Raw genomic sequence first — 12,709 nt, 5'->3', positions numbered from 1 at the left:
AGGGTCCCAACACGAAACATCACTTATCCTTGTTTTCCACAGATGCTGCCTGACCCGCTGAATTACTCCAACACTTTGTGTACTTACCTGTCCAAATGTCTTTTAAATATTGTAAATGTACCCCCCTTTACATCTTCCTCTGGCACCTCGTTCTGTGTCCCCACTACCCTCTGTGTGTAAAAAGTTGCCCCTCAGATTTCCTTTGGTAATTTCCCCTTTGAGTCTCACCCCCGACACTCGCTCTTCTCCCCTCTCCCATTTGGCAAGGGGTACAAAAGTATGAAAACGCAGACCTCTAGATTCAGGGACAATTTCTTCCCAGCTGTTATCAGGCAACTGAACCATCCTACCAACAACTAGAGAGCGGTCCTGAGCTACCTCATTGGAGACCCTCATACTACCTTTAATCGGACTTTGCTGGACTTTATCTTGAACTAAACGTTATACCCTTTGTCATCTATCTGTAAACTGTGTACAGCTTAATTGTAATGATGTACAGTCTTTTCGCTGACAAGATAGCACGCAACAAAAACCTTTTCACTGTACCTCGATACACGTGACAATAATAAACTAAACTAATCTAAAAGTAAACCAAAACTAAATCAAAACAAAACTAAATTAAACTTAGGGTGACACAGTGGTAACGTTGCTGCCTTCCAGTGCTAGAGTCTGGGTTTGATCCTGACTATGAATGCTGTCTCTACAGAGTTTGCACGTTCTCCCTGTGACCGCGTGGGCTTTCTCCAGTGCTCCTGTTTCCTCCCCAATCCAAAGACGTACAGATTTGTAGGTTAATTTGCTTCAGTAAAATTGTAAATTGGCCTAGTGTATAGTATAGTGCTCGTGTGTATGGGGTGATCGCTGGTCGGCACAGACTCGGTGGGCCCGTTATCCCATATCTGTACACTGTGGACGGCTTGATTGTAATCATGCATCGTCTTTTCTCTGACTGGTTCGCACACGACATAAACTTTTCTCTGTACCTCAGTACACGTGACAATAAACTAAACTCAGGCAGAACTTAATTTAAACTATTTATTATCCAATAGGTAGATGCAGATAGACTGGGTGGTGAAGAAGGTAGCATTTGGCACACTTGCCTTCATCAGTCAAGGCATTGAGTACAGGATTATGCTACAACTGTACAAGATGTTGCTGAGACCATATTTGGAATACTGTGTAAAGTTCTGGTCACCTCGCAGTGGAAGGATGTAATTAAGCAGTAAAGTTTGACAAGGACTGGAAGGCTTGAGTTTTAAGGAGAGGCTATATTGTGTGGGACTACTTTCTCTGGAGTTTAGCAGGCTGAAGGTTGAGGTACGTATAAAAGTGATCCAAGATCCCAAGGTGCCCAAGCCAGGTGACTCTTTGCATGCTGGTCACAGAAGTGGATCTGCAATCATGCATTTCAATCGCTCCACTCTTTTAAATCCCTACTCCAACAGCAGCATGTATTTGTACACTGTGGATGGCTCGATAGTAATCATGTATTGTCTTCCCACTGACTGGTTAGCTCGCAACATCTAGAGTATTGTGTACAGTTTTGGTCTCCTAATTTGAGGAAGGAAATCCTTGTGATTGAGGCAGTGCAGCGTAGATTCATGAGATTGATCCCTGGGATGGTGGGACTGTCATATGATGAAATATTGAAAAGACTAGGCTTGTATTCACTGTATTTAGAAGGATGAGGGGGAACTTATAGAAACATATAAAATTATAAAATGACTGGACAAGCTAGATGCAGGAAAAATGTTCCCAATGTTGCGCGAGTCCAGAACCAGGGGCCACAGGTCTTAGAATAAAGGGGAGGTCATTTAAGACTGAGGTGAGAAAAACCTTTTCACTCAGAGAGTTGTGAATTTCGCTCAGAGAATTTCACTCAGAGAGTTGTGAATGTACGGCGGCAGGCGCGGGCACACCGCGACGCCCTGTGTCTCCCTTTCAAGGGAGATGCTAAAAATGCATTTCGTTGTCTCTGTACTGTACACTGACAATGACAATAAATTGAATCATTTCATTTCATTTCATTTCAATTTATGGAATTCCCTGCCACAGAGGGCAGTGGAGGACAAGTCACTGGATGGATTTAAGAGAGAATTAGATAGAGCTCTAGGAACTAGTGGAGTCAAGGGATATGGGGAGAAGGCAGGCACGGGTTATTGAGTGTGGACGATCAGCCATGATCACAATGAATGGCGGTGCTGCTCGAAGGGCCGAATGGCCTCCTCCAGCACCTATTTTCTATGTTTCTATGTTTCTATGTTTCTATGCAACAAAAGCTTTCCACTGTACCTCGGCGCACGTGACAATAAACTAAACTAAACTCAACTCAAATATAATCAGGAGGGGTGAAAATGTGGTTAATAGATGCAGTCTTTTTCCCAGGGTAGGGGAGTCTAAAACTAGAGGGTACATGTTAGTTGAAGTATTATTTTCAGTTTTGATCACCCTGCTGTAGGAAAGACGCCATTAAGCTGGCAAGTGTGCAGAGAAGATTCACAAGGATGTTGCCAGGATTCAAGGGCCTGAGCTATAGCGTTGGGCTGGCTAAGACTTCATTGCTTGGAGTGCAGGAGATCTTCTGGGGATGTATCAGATCATGAAGGTGAATTGATAAGATGCAATCACAGTCTTTTTCCCAGGGTAGGGGAATCAAGAACCAGAAGGTGTAGGTGTAAAGTGAGAAGGGAAAGATTTAAAAAGGGCCTGAGGGGCAACATTTTCACACAGATTATCACGAGTGTACGGAACGAGCTGCCAGAGGAAGCTGTAGAGGATGGTACAATTACAATGCTAAATAGACATGAGGACAAGTACATGGATAGTAAATGTTCAGAGGCATGTGGGCCAAATTTGGACAAAGTCATCTTGGCCAGCATGAACAAATTGGCTGAAGAGCCTTTTTCCCATGCTGGGTAATGTTATAACTTTATAAAGAACAAGGCACAAAGTGCTGGGGTCAGACAGCATCTCTGGAGAAAATGGATGGGTGATGGTTTGGGTTGGGACCCTTCTTCAAAACAGAATTGCAGATGCTGATTTACAAAGAAAGACAAAGATTGCTGGAGTAACTCAGCAGGTTGGAAGAACATGTATGTGATGTTTTCGGTGGGGACCCTTCTTCAGACTGTGGTGAGGTGGGGGGGAAAAGATGGGATAGAGGAGGGGCAGGACAAAGTCTGGCAAGTGATAGGTTGATACAGATGAGGAGGGATTTCGAAAGGCAGAAGGTTGGACAGAGATGAAAAGAGAAATGTTTTGAGATAAGGATGGAACAAGAGCAAATAGTGACGCCAGAGGAAAGAATATCGGCATTCATCATGAAGGTCAATTGGATTAGGAAGGGCCCCAAAGGTTACGCAGAGAAGGCAGGAAATGGGGTTGAAAAGGAAAAATAGATCACCCACAACTGTTTATAGCTTAGAGATAAAGCACGGAAACTGGCCACTCGTCACACTGAGTCCATGCCGATCAGTTATCCCTGTACTCTAGCGCTAAATTCTGCTCTTATGTCTTACGGCCTTACAAATGTGAGTCCAGGTGGCAGAACATGAGGTGCTGTTCCTCCAGTTTGCCTCACTCTGGCAATGGAGGAGGCCCAGGACAGAAAGGTCAGTGTGGGAATGGGGAGCAGAGTTAAGGTGGTTAAAATGACAAGGTACAACTCTCTATCTGAAGGAGGCAAGCTGCTGTCAGAGCCAAACTAAGCATTGCAGCTCACCCCTTCAGCATCGTTTTGCCACTTAACCTTGGCACAGAATCCTTAAACAAGGATCGATTTGTGTTTCAAGAATTCCAGGCAGTGTCAGATAAGATAATGAATGTGTCACACTCTTTGCCCTGCTGGAAGCTGACTTCTTTCTTGAGAACTTTGAAATGGATGTAATTTTTGGCAGCTCTTTGATTATCTGTTTCATGTTGTGGCTATTGATAATGCATCATAATAGATTGTTGCTCACACTATTAATGATATTGATTAACGCTGAGAACCATAAACATTAGGACAAGCTGATCACCAATGCACACAATGATCTAACTGGAGCAGCTTTTGTAGGGCACGCCAGGTCATGAGGCAGGTCATCCACACATTTCCCCGCACTCTTGGCTCCAGAGCCTTGCATGATTATCCATTTTGCTGGACCGACAGTGTCAAGGCCTCCGAGAGGAGTCCAACAGCATGGGATTGGTCTGCCTTGGCTGGCAGGGTGCTGATACACTGGCCCGCAAAGCCGGCCTCAGGAGCCACGGCAGTAGGGGGACAAATTCGACACGCCGATCGGAAGTCTGGCCGCGGCAGTCCCAATGAGGTCGAGATTGGGAGTCACATTTTCGGGGAGACCTTGCGTCGGGGGGGGGGGGGGGGATTTCAAGAGCGCTCTCGTTATTTCATCTGAATTGAAGGGGTTGCTGGACCACCAGTTGCCAGAAAATCAGTGGTGGAGCTGGAACTACTTCCATTTATGAAGTAGTGACATCTGTAGCAGCAGCATGGTGTGAGTTGGAACTAAGAGGGAAATGTGCTTCTTTCTACAGGGTGGCAACCATTTGAAACTTGGTTCACGGCACGCCGGTAAATCTGATCGGGCCCTCGAGCCCTGGCATCATCCCCCTAAATCTCCCCTGCACTATTTCCAGCTTCCAGCTTAAATCATTCCCATGGCATGGTGACCAAAACCTTAAATTCTGGCATCTTGGTCAGCCTGGGCAAGTTGGGCTAAAGGGGCTATTTCTCTGCTCTATGTCTCCATGACACTGGGGCACAGCAGTTAGCACCCCAGCCTCCCAACTCCAGCGGCCCTGGTTCAATCCTAACCTCAGGTGCTCTCTGAGCGGAGTTTGCACGCTCTTTCTCTGTGTGGTTGCATAGTTTCTTCTGGGGACTCTGGTTTCCTCCGCTTGTCAAAGGCGTGCGAGTAGGGTTTCAATTTATTAAAGTGGTCCAAGTGATACAGGAATCAAAGGGCCTGTCCGTAGGTGTGGAGGGCCACGATCTATAGAGGGAGCCGCCGAGCTCGTCCCATGAGGATCGGAGAACTGGAGAGGAGCGTGGAGGAGCCGCTGACAGAGCTGGTGAGAGCGATGGCCCGTAAGAGAGTGAACTGCAGTCTTACCTTCCATGCCCACATGGTCGACTGAGGGAGGCACCCTCAGGTGGAGGTGGAGACATATGCGCGGACCGGACTGGACTTTGAGAACAATAGACAATAGGTGCAGGAGTAGGCCATTCGGCCCTTCGAGCCAGCACCGCCATTCAATGTGATCATGGTGGCTGATCAGCCCCAATCAGTACCACGTTCCTGCCTTCTCTCCATATCCCCTGACTCTGCTATCTTTAAGAGCCCTACCTAGCTCTCTCTTGAAAGTATCCAGATAACCAGCCTCCACCGCCCTCTGAGGCAGAGAATTCCACAGACTCACAACTATCTGTGTGAAAAAGTGTTTCCTCATCTCCGTTCTGAATGGCTTACCGCTTATTCTTAAACAGTGGCCCCTGGTTCTAGACTCCCCCAACATCGGAAACATGTTTCCTGCCTCTATTGTGTCTAAACCCTTAATAATTTTATATGTTTGAATAAGATACCCTCTCATCCTTCTAAACTCCAGAGTATACAAGCCCAGCCGCTCCATTCTCTCAGTATATGACAGTCTGCCATCCTGGGAATTAACCTTGTAAACCTACGCTGCACTCCCTCAATAGCAATAATGTCCTTCCTCAAATTAGGGGACCAAAACTGTGCCCCTTCTTATGCGGTCTCAGTGGACTATTTCTATGTACTTTGTACTGATCGGGGATTGTGCTTAGGCAAGGCGAGAATGGTAAGAATGTCAGGTTAGATTGTCATTGTTCTATCTGAGACCCATGACAATAAAACGCTCTTGACTTTTGATAGAGTCTGTGTACTAACGGAGCCAATCTGATGTTGCTGTTATGGGCAAAGTATATGGGACAAAGAGACAGCTCTTAATAATTTTAAGTTGCCAAGTAAATCACTTAATTCGTGAAGATGTGCAAGAGAATATTGAAGATTTGTGTTTTGGTACATCTCACCATTATTCATCCAATAAAGACTAGGGATGAGATGACAAAGAGATTTTATGGAATTGAAGATAGACACAAAATGCTGGAGTAACTCAGCGGGACAGGCAGCATCTCTGGAGAGAAGGAATGGGTGACATTTCGGGTCAAGGCCCTTCTTCAGACTGAGAATCAGGGCAGAGGGAGACAGAGAGTTACTCCAGCATTTTGTGTCTAACTTTGGTGCAAACCAGCATCTGCAGCTCCTTCCGACACATTTTGTTGCATTGTGTCAGGAAGTGACACCTTCAAGTTCAGATGTGAATACGATAGTAATGACACATATTCCATTGAGAAGATCCACAAAGAAAGCCACAGATGGCCAAAATCAGTAAAGAATGTGAAAATGTGAATCACTCTCCTCAATAGAGGAAGGCAGTGTAGTCTATGTAAATGGTTGACATACAGTGTAGGATGATGAGCTCATGCACATACCGTGGACAGAGGGAGTTGCAGTGCATAGACTAGTTGCATTTGGCTTCCGAGTTCTCCATGTTCATTCATGCTTCTGAACAATTCTTACATGTCTCGCAGTTAGTGTAGCTAGACACATGCATTATTGCATGAAATGTTGCCTATTCATGTTGTCCAAAGATATTACCTGACCCGCTGAGTTTCTCCAGCACTTTGTCTATTTTTATAAACACTGATAGGAGACATTTCAGGTATGAACCCTGAGAGTGATAGCCATACAGCATGGAAACAGGCCCTTTGGCCAAACTTGCCAATGTCAACCAACATGCACCATCCACCCTGGTCCCACCTGCCTGTATTTGGCCCATGCCCCTCTAACCCTGTTGTATCCATGTAAAACTGACATCTACAGTTCCTTATTTCTATACTGTCCGTACCTTCAGTTTATCCCCTTCATTTGCGTTTATATACTAATGAGTAGTGCTTATATTGACTGGTAGGGAATTGAAGAATACAGTTGAACAGAGATATCTGGGTATAACCGTGCATAGTTCCTTGAAGGTGGAATCTCATATAGATAGGGTGGTAAAGAAAGCTTTTGGTATGCTAGCCTTTATAAATCAGAGCATTGAGTATAGAAGCTGGGATGTAATGTTAAAATTGTACAAGGCATTGGTGAGACCAAATCTGGAGTATGGTGTACAATTTTGGTCGCCCAATTATAGGAAGGATGTCAACAAAATAGAGAGAGTACAGAGGAGATTTACTAGAATGTTGCCTGGGTTTCAACAACTAAGTTACAGAGATAGGTTGAATAAGTTAGGTCTTTATTCTCTGGAGCGCAGAAGGTTAAGGGGGACCTGATAGAGGTCTTTAAAATGATGAGAGGGATAGACAGAGTTGATGTGGACAAGCTTTTCCCTTTGAGAATAGGGAAGATTCAAACAAGAGGACATGACTTCAGAATTAAGGGACAGAAGTTTAGGGGTAATATGAGGAGGAACTTCTTTACGCAGAGAGTGGTGGCAGTGTGGAATGAGCTCCCAGTGGAAGTGGTGGAGGCAGGTGCATTGGTATCATTTAAAAATAAATTGGATAGGCATATGGATGAGAAGGGAATGGAGGGTTATGGTATGAGTGCAGGCAGGTGGGACTAAGGGGAAAAAAAAAATTTGTTCGGCATGGACTTGTAGGGCCGAGATGGCCTGTTTCCGTGCTGTAATTGTTACATGTTATATATGTTATATGTTATATATGGGAGTACCAACACCTCTAAACAGTTAAAATCTAGACTTCCAACTTTTCAAGAACTAGAATTTTTGATTTTTAAACGGGTTGATTTTATTCTTTTTAGTTATGTTAATTAAATTAGAAGATGATTGGTCATAAATTCAAACATGATATGGGGGGTATATTGGTGGAAAATAACTGTCGAAGGACGTAGCTTGATTTGAATTGATTGGTTTACCGGAACCGATTTGTTTCCCAAAACCAGCACTGCAAGCAAGCAAGCAGTTTCAAACGCTTTCTGGTTCCAATCTTTAGTTTGCCAAGCTTTGTACCGAGGTACAGTGAAAAGCTTTTTGTTGCGTGACTACACATAGTTACAATATTGCCGTCCAATTGAGGTTCCAAGCATACTGAGAGGGGCATACGATGTGAGTGGAAATAATTTTTTTGTTCTGTTCCTGGGGCATACGACAATTAAACACTATAAACTCTTGTTATTCGAGAATTTCTTGGGGTCATGAGGAAGCAAAAGATAAACGGTGTAAGTCTTTCTCCGTCCCTCCCTCACCAACTTCCTCCCACCTTTTCTGTGCCTCTTATGTAGAATGTTAGAACCATGGACTGCACTATAGGGAGGACATTTTCATGTTCATAAGTCATAGGAGCAGAATTAGGCCATTCGGCCCATCGAGTCTACTCCGCCATTCAATCATGGCTGATCTATTTTTCCCTCTCAACCCCATTCTCCTGCCTTCTTCCCATAACCTTTGATGCCTTTAGTAATCAAAAACCTGTCAGCCTCGCTTTAAAAATATCCAATGACCTGGCCTCCACTGCCTTCAGTGGCAACGAATTCCACAGATTCACCACCCTCTGACTAAAGAAATTCCTCCTCATCTCCTTTCAAAAGGAACGTCCTTTTATTCCGAGGCTGTGCCCTTTGTTCCTAGACCCACTACTGGAAACATCTTTTCCACATCCACTCTATCCAGGACTTTCACTATTTGGTAAGTTTCAATGAGGTCCCTCATCATCCTAAACTCTAGTGAGTACGAACCAGTGCAGTCAAATGCTCAATGGCAAATTTTGCCTCTTGTTTCCATCCTGGCTAATAGTCTATCCCGCATTCAAACCACTGAGTCTATGCCAACCCCACTAATTCCACTGCACTTTATTTGTTTGTGAGATTTGATCTCTTGCATGCCCATTTACTCTCCCCCTAATTCCCTTAACACACCGACCCATGCTAATTAACTCACCGACCCACACATGTCTGGGACTGGGAGGAAACCGGAGCACCCAGAGGAAATCTCCAGGGTCGTAGGGAGAATGTGCAGGCTCCACAAGGACAAATCCAGAGTTCAAGGTTCAACCTTGGACGCTGTAGTTAAGTTAATGTTCCTCGGTTACTGAAGGGGTTCCCGTACATCTCCATGAGCAGATACTTCTCCATGAAGAGATGCATCTCCATAAGAGGATATATCTTCAATAGAGGATACATCTCCGTGAAGAGATCCATCATGAATAGATACATCTCCATGAAGAGATACATCTCCATAAGAGATACTTCTCCATGAAGAGATACATCATGAATAGATACATCTCCATAAGAGGATACATCTTCAATAGAGGATACATCTCCATGAAGAGTTGCATCTCCATGAAGGGATACATCGCCGTGAGGAGATCCATCTCCTCAAGCATCTGCAATTCCTTGGTTCTCCATGATGAGTGGTCATGTGGATTGTACCATTTCAACTCCTCACTAGTGTCTCCACCAATGACCTCAGGACCCCCATCCGAGGGTGGGGAGTATTTTTTCCATCTCCTTCTCATCTTTCATTCAATTGCTTACCTTACATTATGCCAGTCATTTATTGAATTTTACTTCTATTACCCGTTTCATTTCCCTGAATTCACTTATTAAGCTGATGTTGCACTTTAAGAGGTTGAGTACAAAGGCAAAGTATACGGTGAATGGCAAGTGCCTAAACATCACCGGTGTGCAGAGGGATCTTGTGTTCCAAGTCCATAACTCCATGAAAGTGGCAAAGCAAGGAGATAGATTGGAAAAGACATATGGTATGCTTGCCTTCATCGGTTGGGTCATTGAGTATTTGAGTCAGGAAATTATGTTACAGCTCCATAGGACTTTGGTTAGACTGCATTTGGAGTATTGTATGCAGTTCTGATCGCCCCAATCCAGGAAGGAGGTGGGGGCTATGCAGAGGGTGCAGAAGAGGTTTCCAAGAATGCTGCTTAGATTATAGGGTAAGTTTCATTGAGGGCCCCCATCATCCTTCTAAACTCCACTGAGTACAGGCCCAGTGCCGTCAAACGCTCATCATATGTTAACCCAATCATTCCGGACAGCACATCCTACCTCAGATATGGTATGGGGCCCAAATTGGGACTAGAGGGCATAGCTTTAAAGAGAGAGGGACAAAGTTTAAAAGGGATGAGCGTGGCAAGTTGTTGTTGTACACTGAGAGTGGCTAGTGCCTGGAATGTGCTGCCGGGGTGGAGGCAGATACAATAAACGGGGTTTAAGAGGCTTTTAGATAGGCGCATGGACATGCAGGGAATGGAGGGATATGAGAGAGACAGACAGACAGACAGACAGACAGACAGACAGACAGACAGACAGACAGACAGACAGAGAAAGACAGACAGAGACAGACAGAGAAAGACAGAGGCAGAGGCAGAGGCAGAGACAGATACAGATACAGATACAGAGAGAGAGACAGAGAGAGACAGAGAGTTAACACATTAGTCAGTGAGCTTTCATCATAATTCATGAAACATTAATTCTGTTACTCTCCCCACAGACGCTGCCAGACCAGCTGAGTCCAGCCAATCCTGGTTACCAGCTGATTTGCCTTCAGTGAAACCAGGTACTCAGAGGTTGGCACGAGGCCCCATCTTGAATTTATTCCTCACAAACCCACCTATATACATGTATATATCGACGGGCTAATCATGATCTATGTATAGATGGTGATCAGCTTGCAGGCCACTTGTGTCAAGTGGGTCCCAACTCTGAGTTGTACTGATAGAGCCAGGCCTTTGTTCCCACTGTGTGCCCCGTGACTGATCACTGCTCCAGGTTTCAGCGGAAGGGGCTTGTCAGCTGATATTGATTCTTTTTAGGGATTAAAATGTTTTAATGTGTGCTGCATTAATGCTTTTATAAAACTGTCATGCAGCTGAATATTATCAGGCAACTGAACCAACCTACCACAACCTGAGAGCTGTCCTGAGCCACTATCTACTCCACAGGAAACGCTGGGACAATCTTTGATCGGACTTCACTAGCTTTATCTTCCACAAAACGGTATTCACATTATTCCCTTTATCCTGTATCTGTACACTGTGAATGGCTCAATTGTAATCATGTATAGTCTTTCCGCTGACTGATAAGCACGCAACAAAAGCTTTTCACTGAACCTCGGCTACATGTGACAATAAACAAAACTAGACCTAAATATTATAAGGCAAATTCATGTATATCTGTTCGATGTGTTAAGTGCAAAGGAGAGGGCCTCGAATCTACCTGAATTTTAGTTCTATCTGGAAGTGTGAGCCCCCTTTCCTTGCAAAAATACGAGCATTAGTATATTTGCAGCAATGTCTGGCTTTATTTCAAGTCTCCACACCCCATGGCTTGTTATCTTATTATTTACCAATTCTTCTTGAGTGTGTTGGCATTTGTCCTGCATAAGGATGGCATTGTGGCGCAGAGGTAGAGTTGCTGTCTTACAGTGCCAGAGACCCGGGTTCGATCCTGACTATGGGTGTTGTCTCTATGGAGTTTGTACGTCCCCCCCGTGACCCGGTGGGTTGTCTCCGGGTGTTCTCCCACAGTTTCCTCCCACACTCCAAAGACGTGCAGGCTTGTAGGTTAATTGGCTTTAGTTAAATTGTCAGTGTTCCTAGTGTGTAGGATGGTGCTACTGTACGGGATGATCGCTTGTCGGCGCAGACTCGGTGGACTGAAGGGCCTGTTACCGCTCTGTAAGTTGAAAATCTAAAGTTACGCGCTTTAGAGATGTGCGCTGCTTTTCTGGAATGTAACCCCCACGGACAATGAGAGGTGGCTGTAGAATGAAACAATCTCACCCCTTCATGCAAATATAGCCAGTTCATTGGCTATATTTAAGAGGGAGTTAGATATGGCCCTTGTGGCTAAAGGGATCAGGGGGTATGGAGAGAAGGCAGGTACAGGATACTGAGTTGGATGATCAGCCATGATCATATTGAATGGCGGTGTAGGCTCGAAGGGCTGAATGGCCTCTACTCCTGCACCTATTTTCTATGTTTCTATGTAATAACACCCCCTGCAATATAGAAGATGCAGTGATATACCCTACACTGAAATATAAAGCATGCTGTGATACAAATGACACAACATCATGAATCATACTGTAATATGATGCATATTGTAATATTATCCTCGCTGCAGCTGATCTGCCCAAGACCGTACAATATTGTAGAGAATTGTGGACACAGCAGCGTTCATCACACACGCCAGCCTTCCCCCCCCCCCCCCCCCCCCCCCCCCCCCTGCTGTACAACTCATACTGTATTATAACTTACACTACAATGTAACTCACTTACTCACTTAGTAGACTTTAGAGATACAGTGCAGAAACAGGCCCTTTGACCCACCGAGTCCGCGCCAACCAACAATCAGCCTGTGCACTACCACTATCCTACACACTAGGGGCAATTTGCACTTTACTGAAGCCAAATGGCATACAAACCTGCACGTCTTTGGAATGTGGGAGGAAACCAGAGCACCGGGAGAAAACCCACAAGGTCACGGGGAGAACGTACAAACTCCATACAGACAGCACCTGTGGTCAGGATCTAACACTGGAAGGCAGCAACTCCACTGTGCCACCCCAAAATATAATAACTCACACTGTAATATAATCTACACTCCAAAGTAACGCACTCAGTAATATAACTCACACTGTAACATAACCC

General features: G+C 44.8%; 1 protein-coding gene across 1 annotated transcript in view; it reads right to left on the bottom strand.

Moving 5' to 3' along the window:
• The window catches only part of LOC129714255 (sodium channel protein type 4 subunit alpha-like), a 297,253-nt gene that overhangs the window by 209,852 nt on the left and 74,692 nt on the right, over positions 1 to 12,709 (bottom strand).

This window comes from Leucoraja erinacea, chromosome 2 (assembly GCF_028641065.1).
Source record: "Leucoraja erinacea ecotype New England chromosome 2, Leri_hhj_1, whole genome shotgun sequence".
Taxonomy (NCBI): domain Eukaryota; kingdom Metazoa; phylum Chordata; class Chondrichthyes; order Rajiformes; family Rajidae; genus Leucoraja; species Leucoraja erinaceus.
This window is presented reverse-complemented; position numbering and strand designations above follow the sequence as displayed.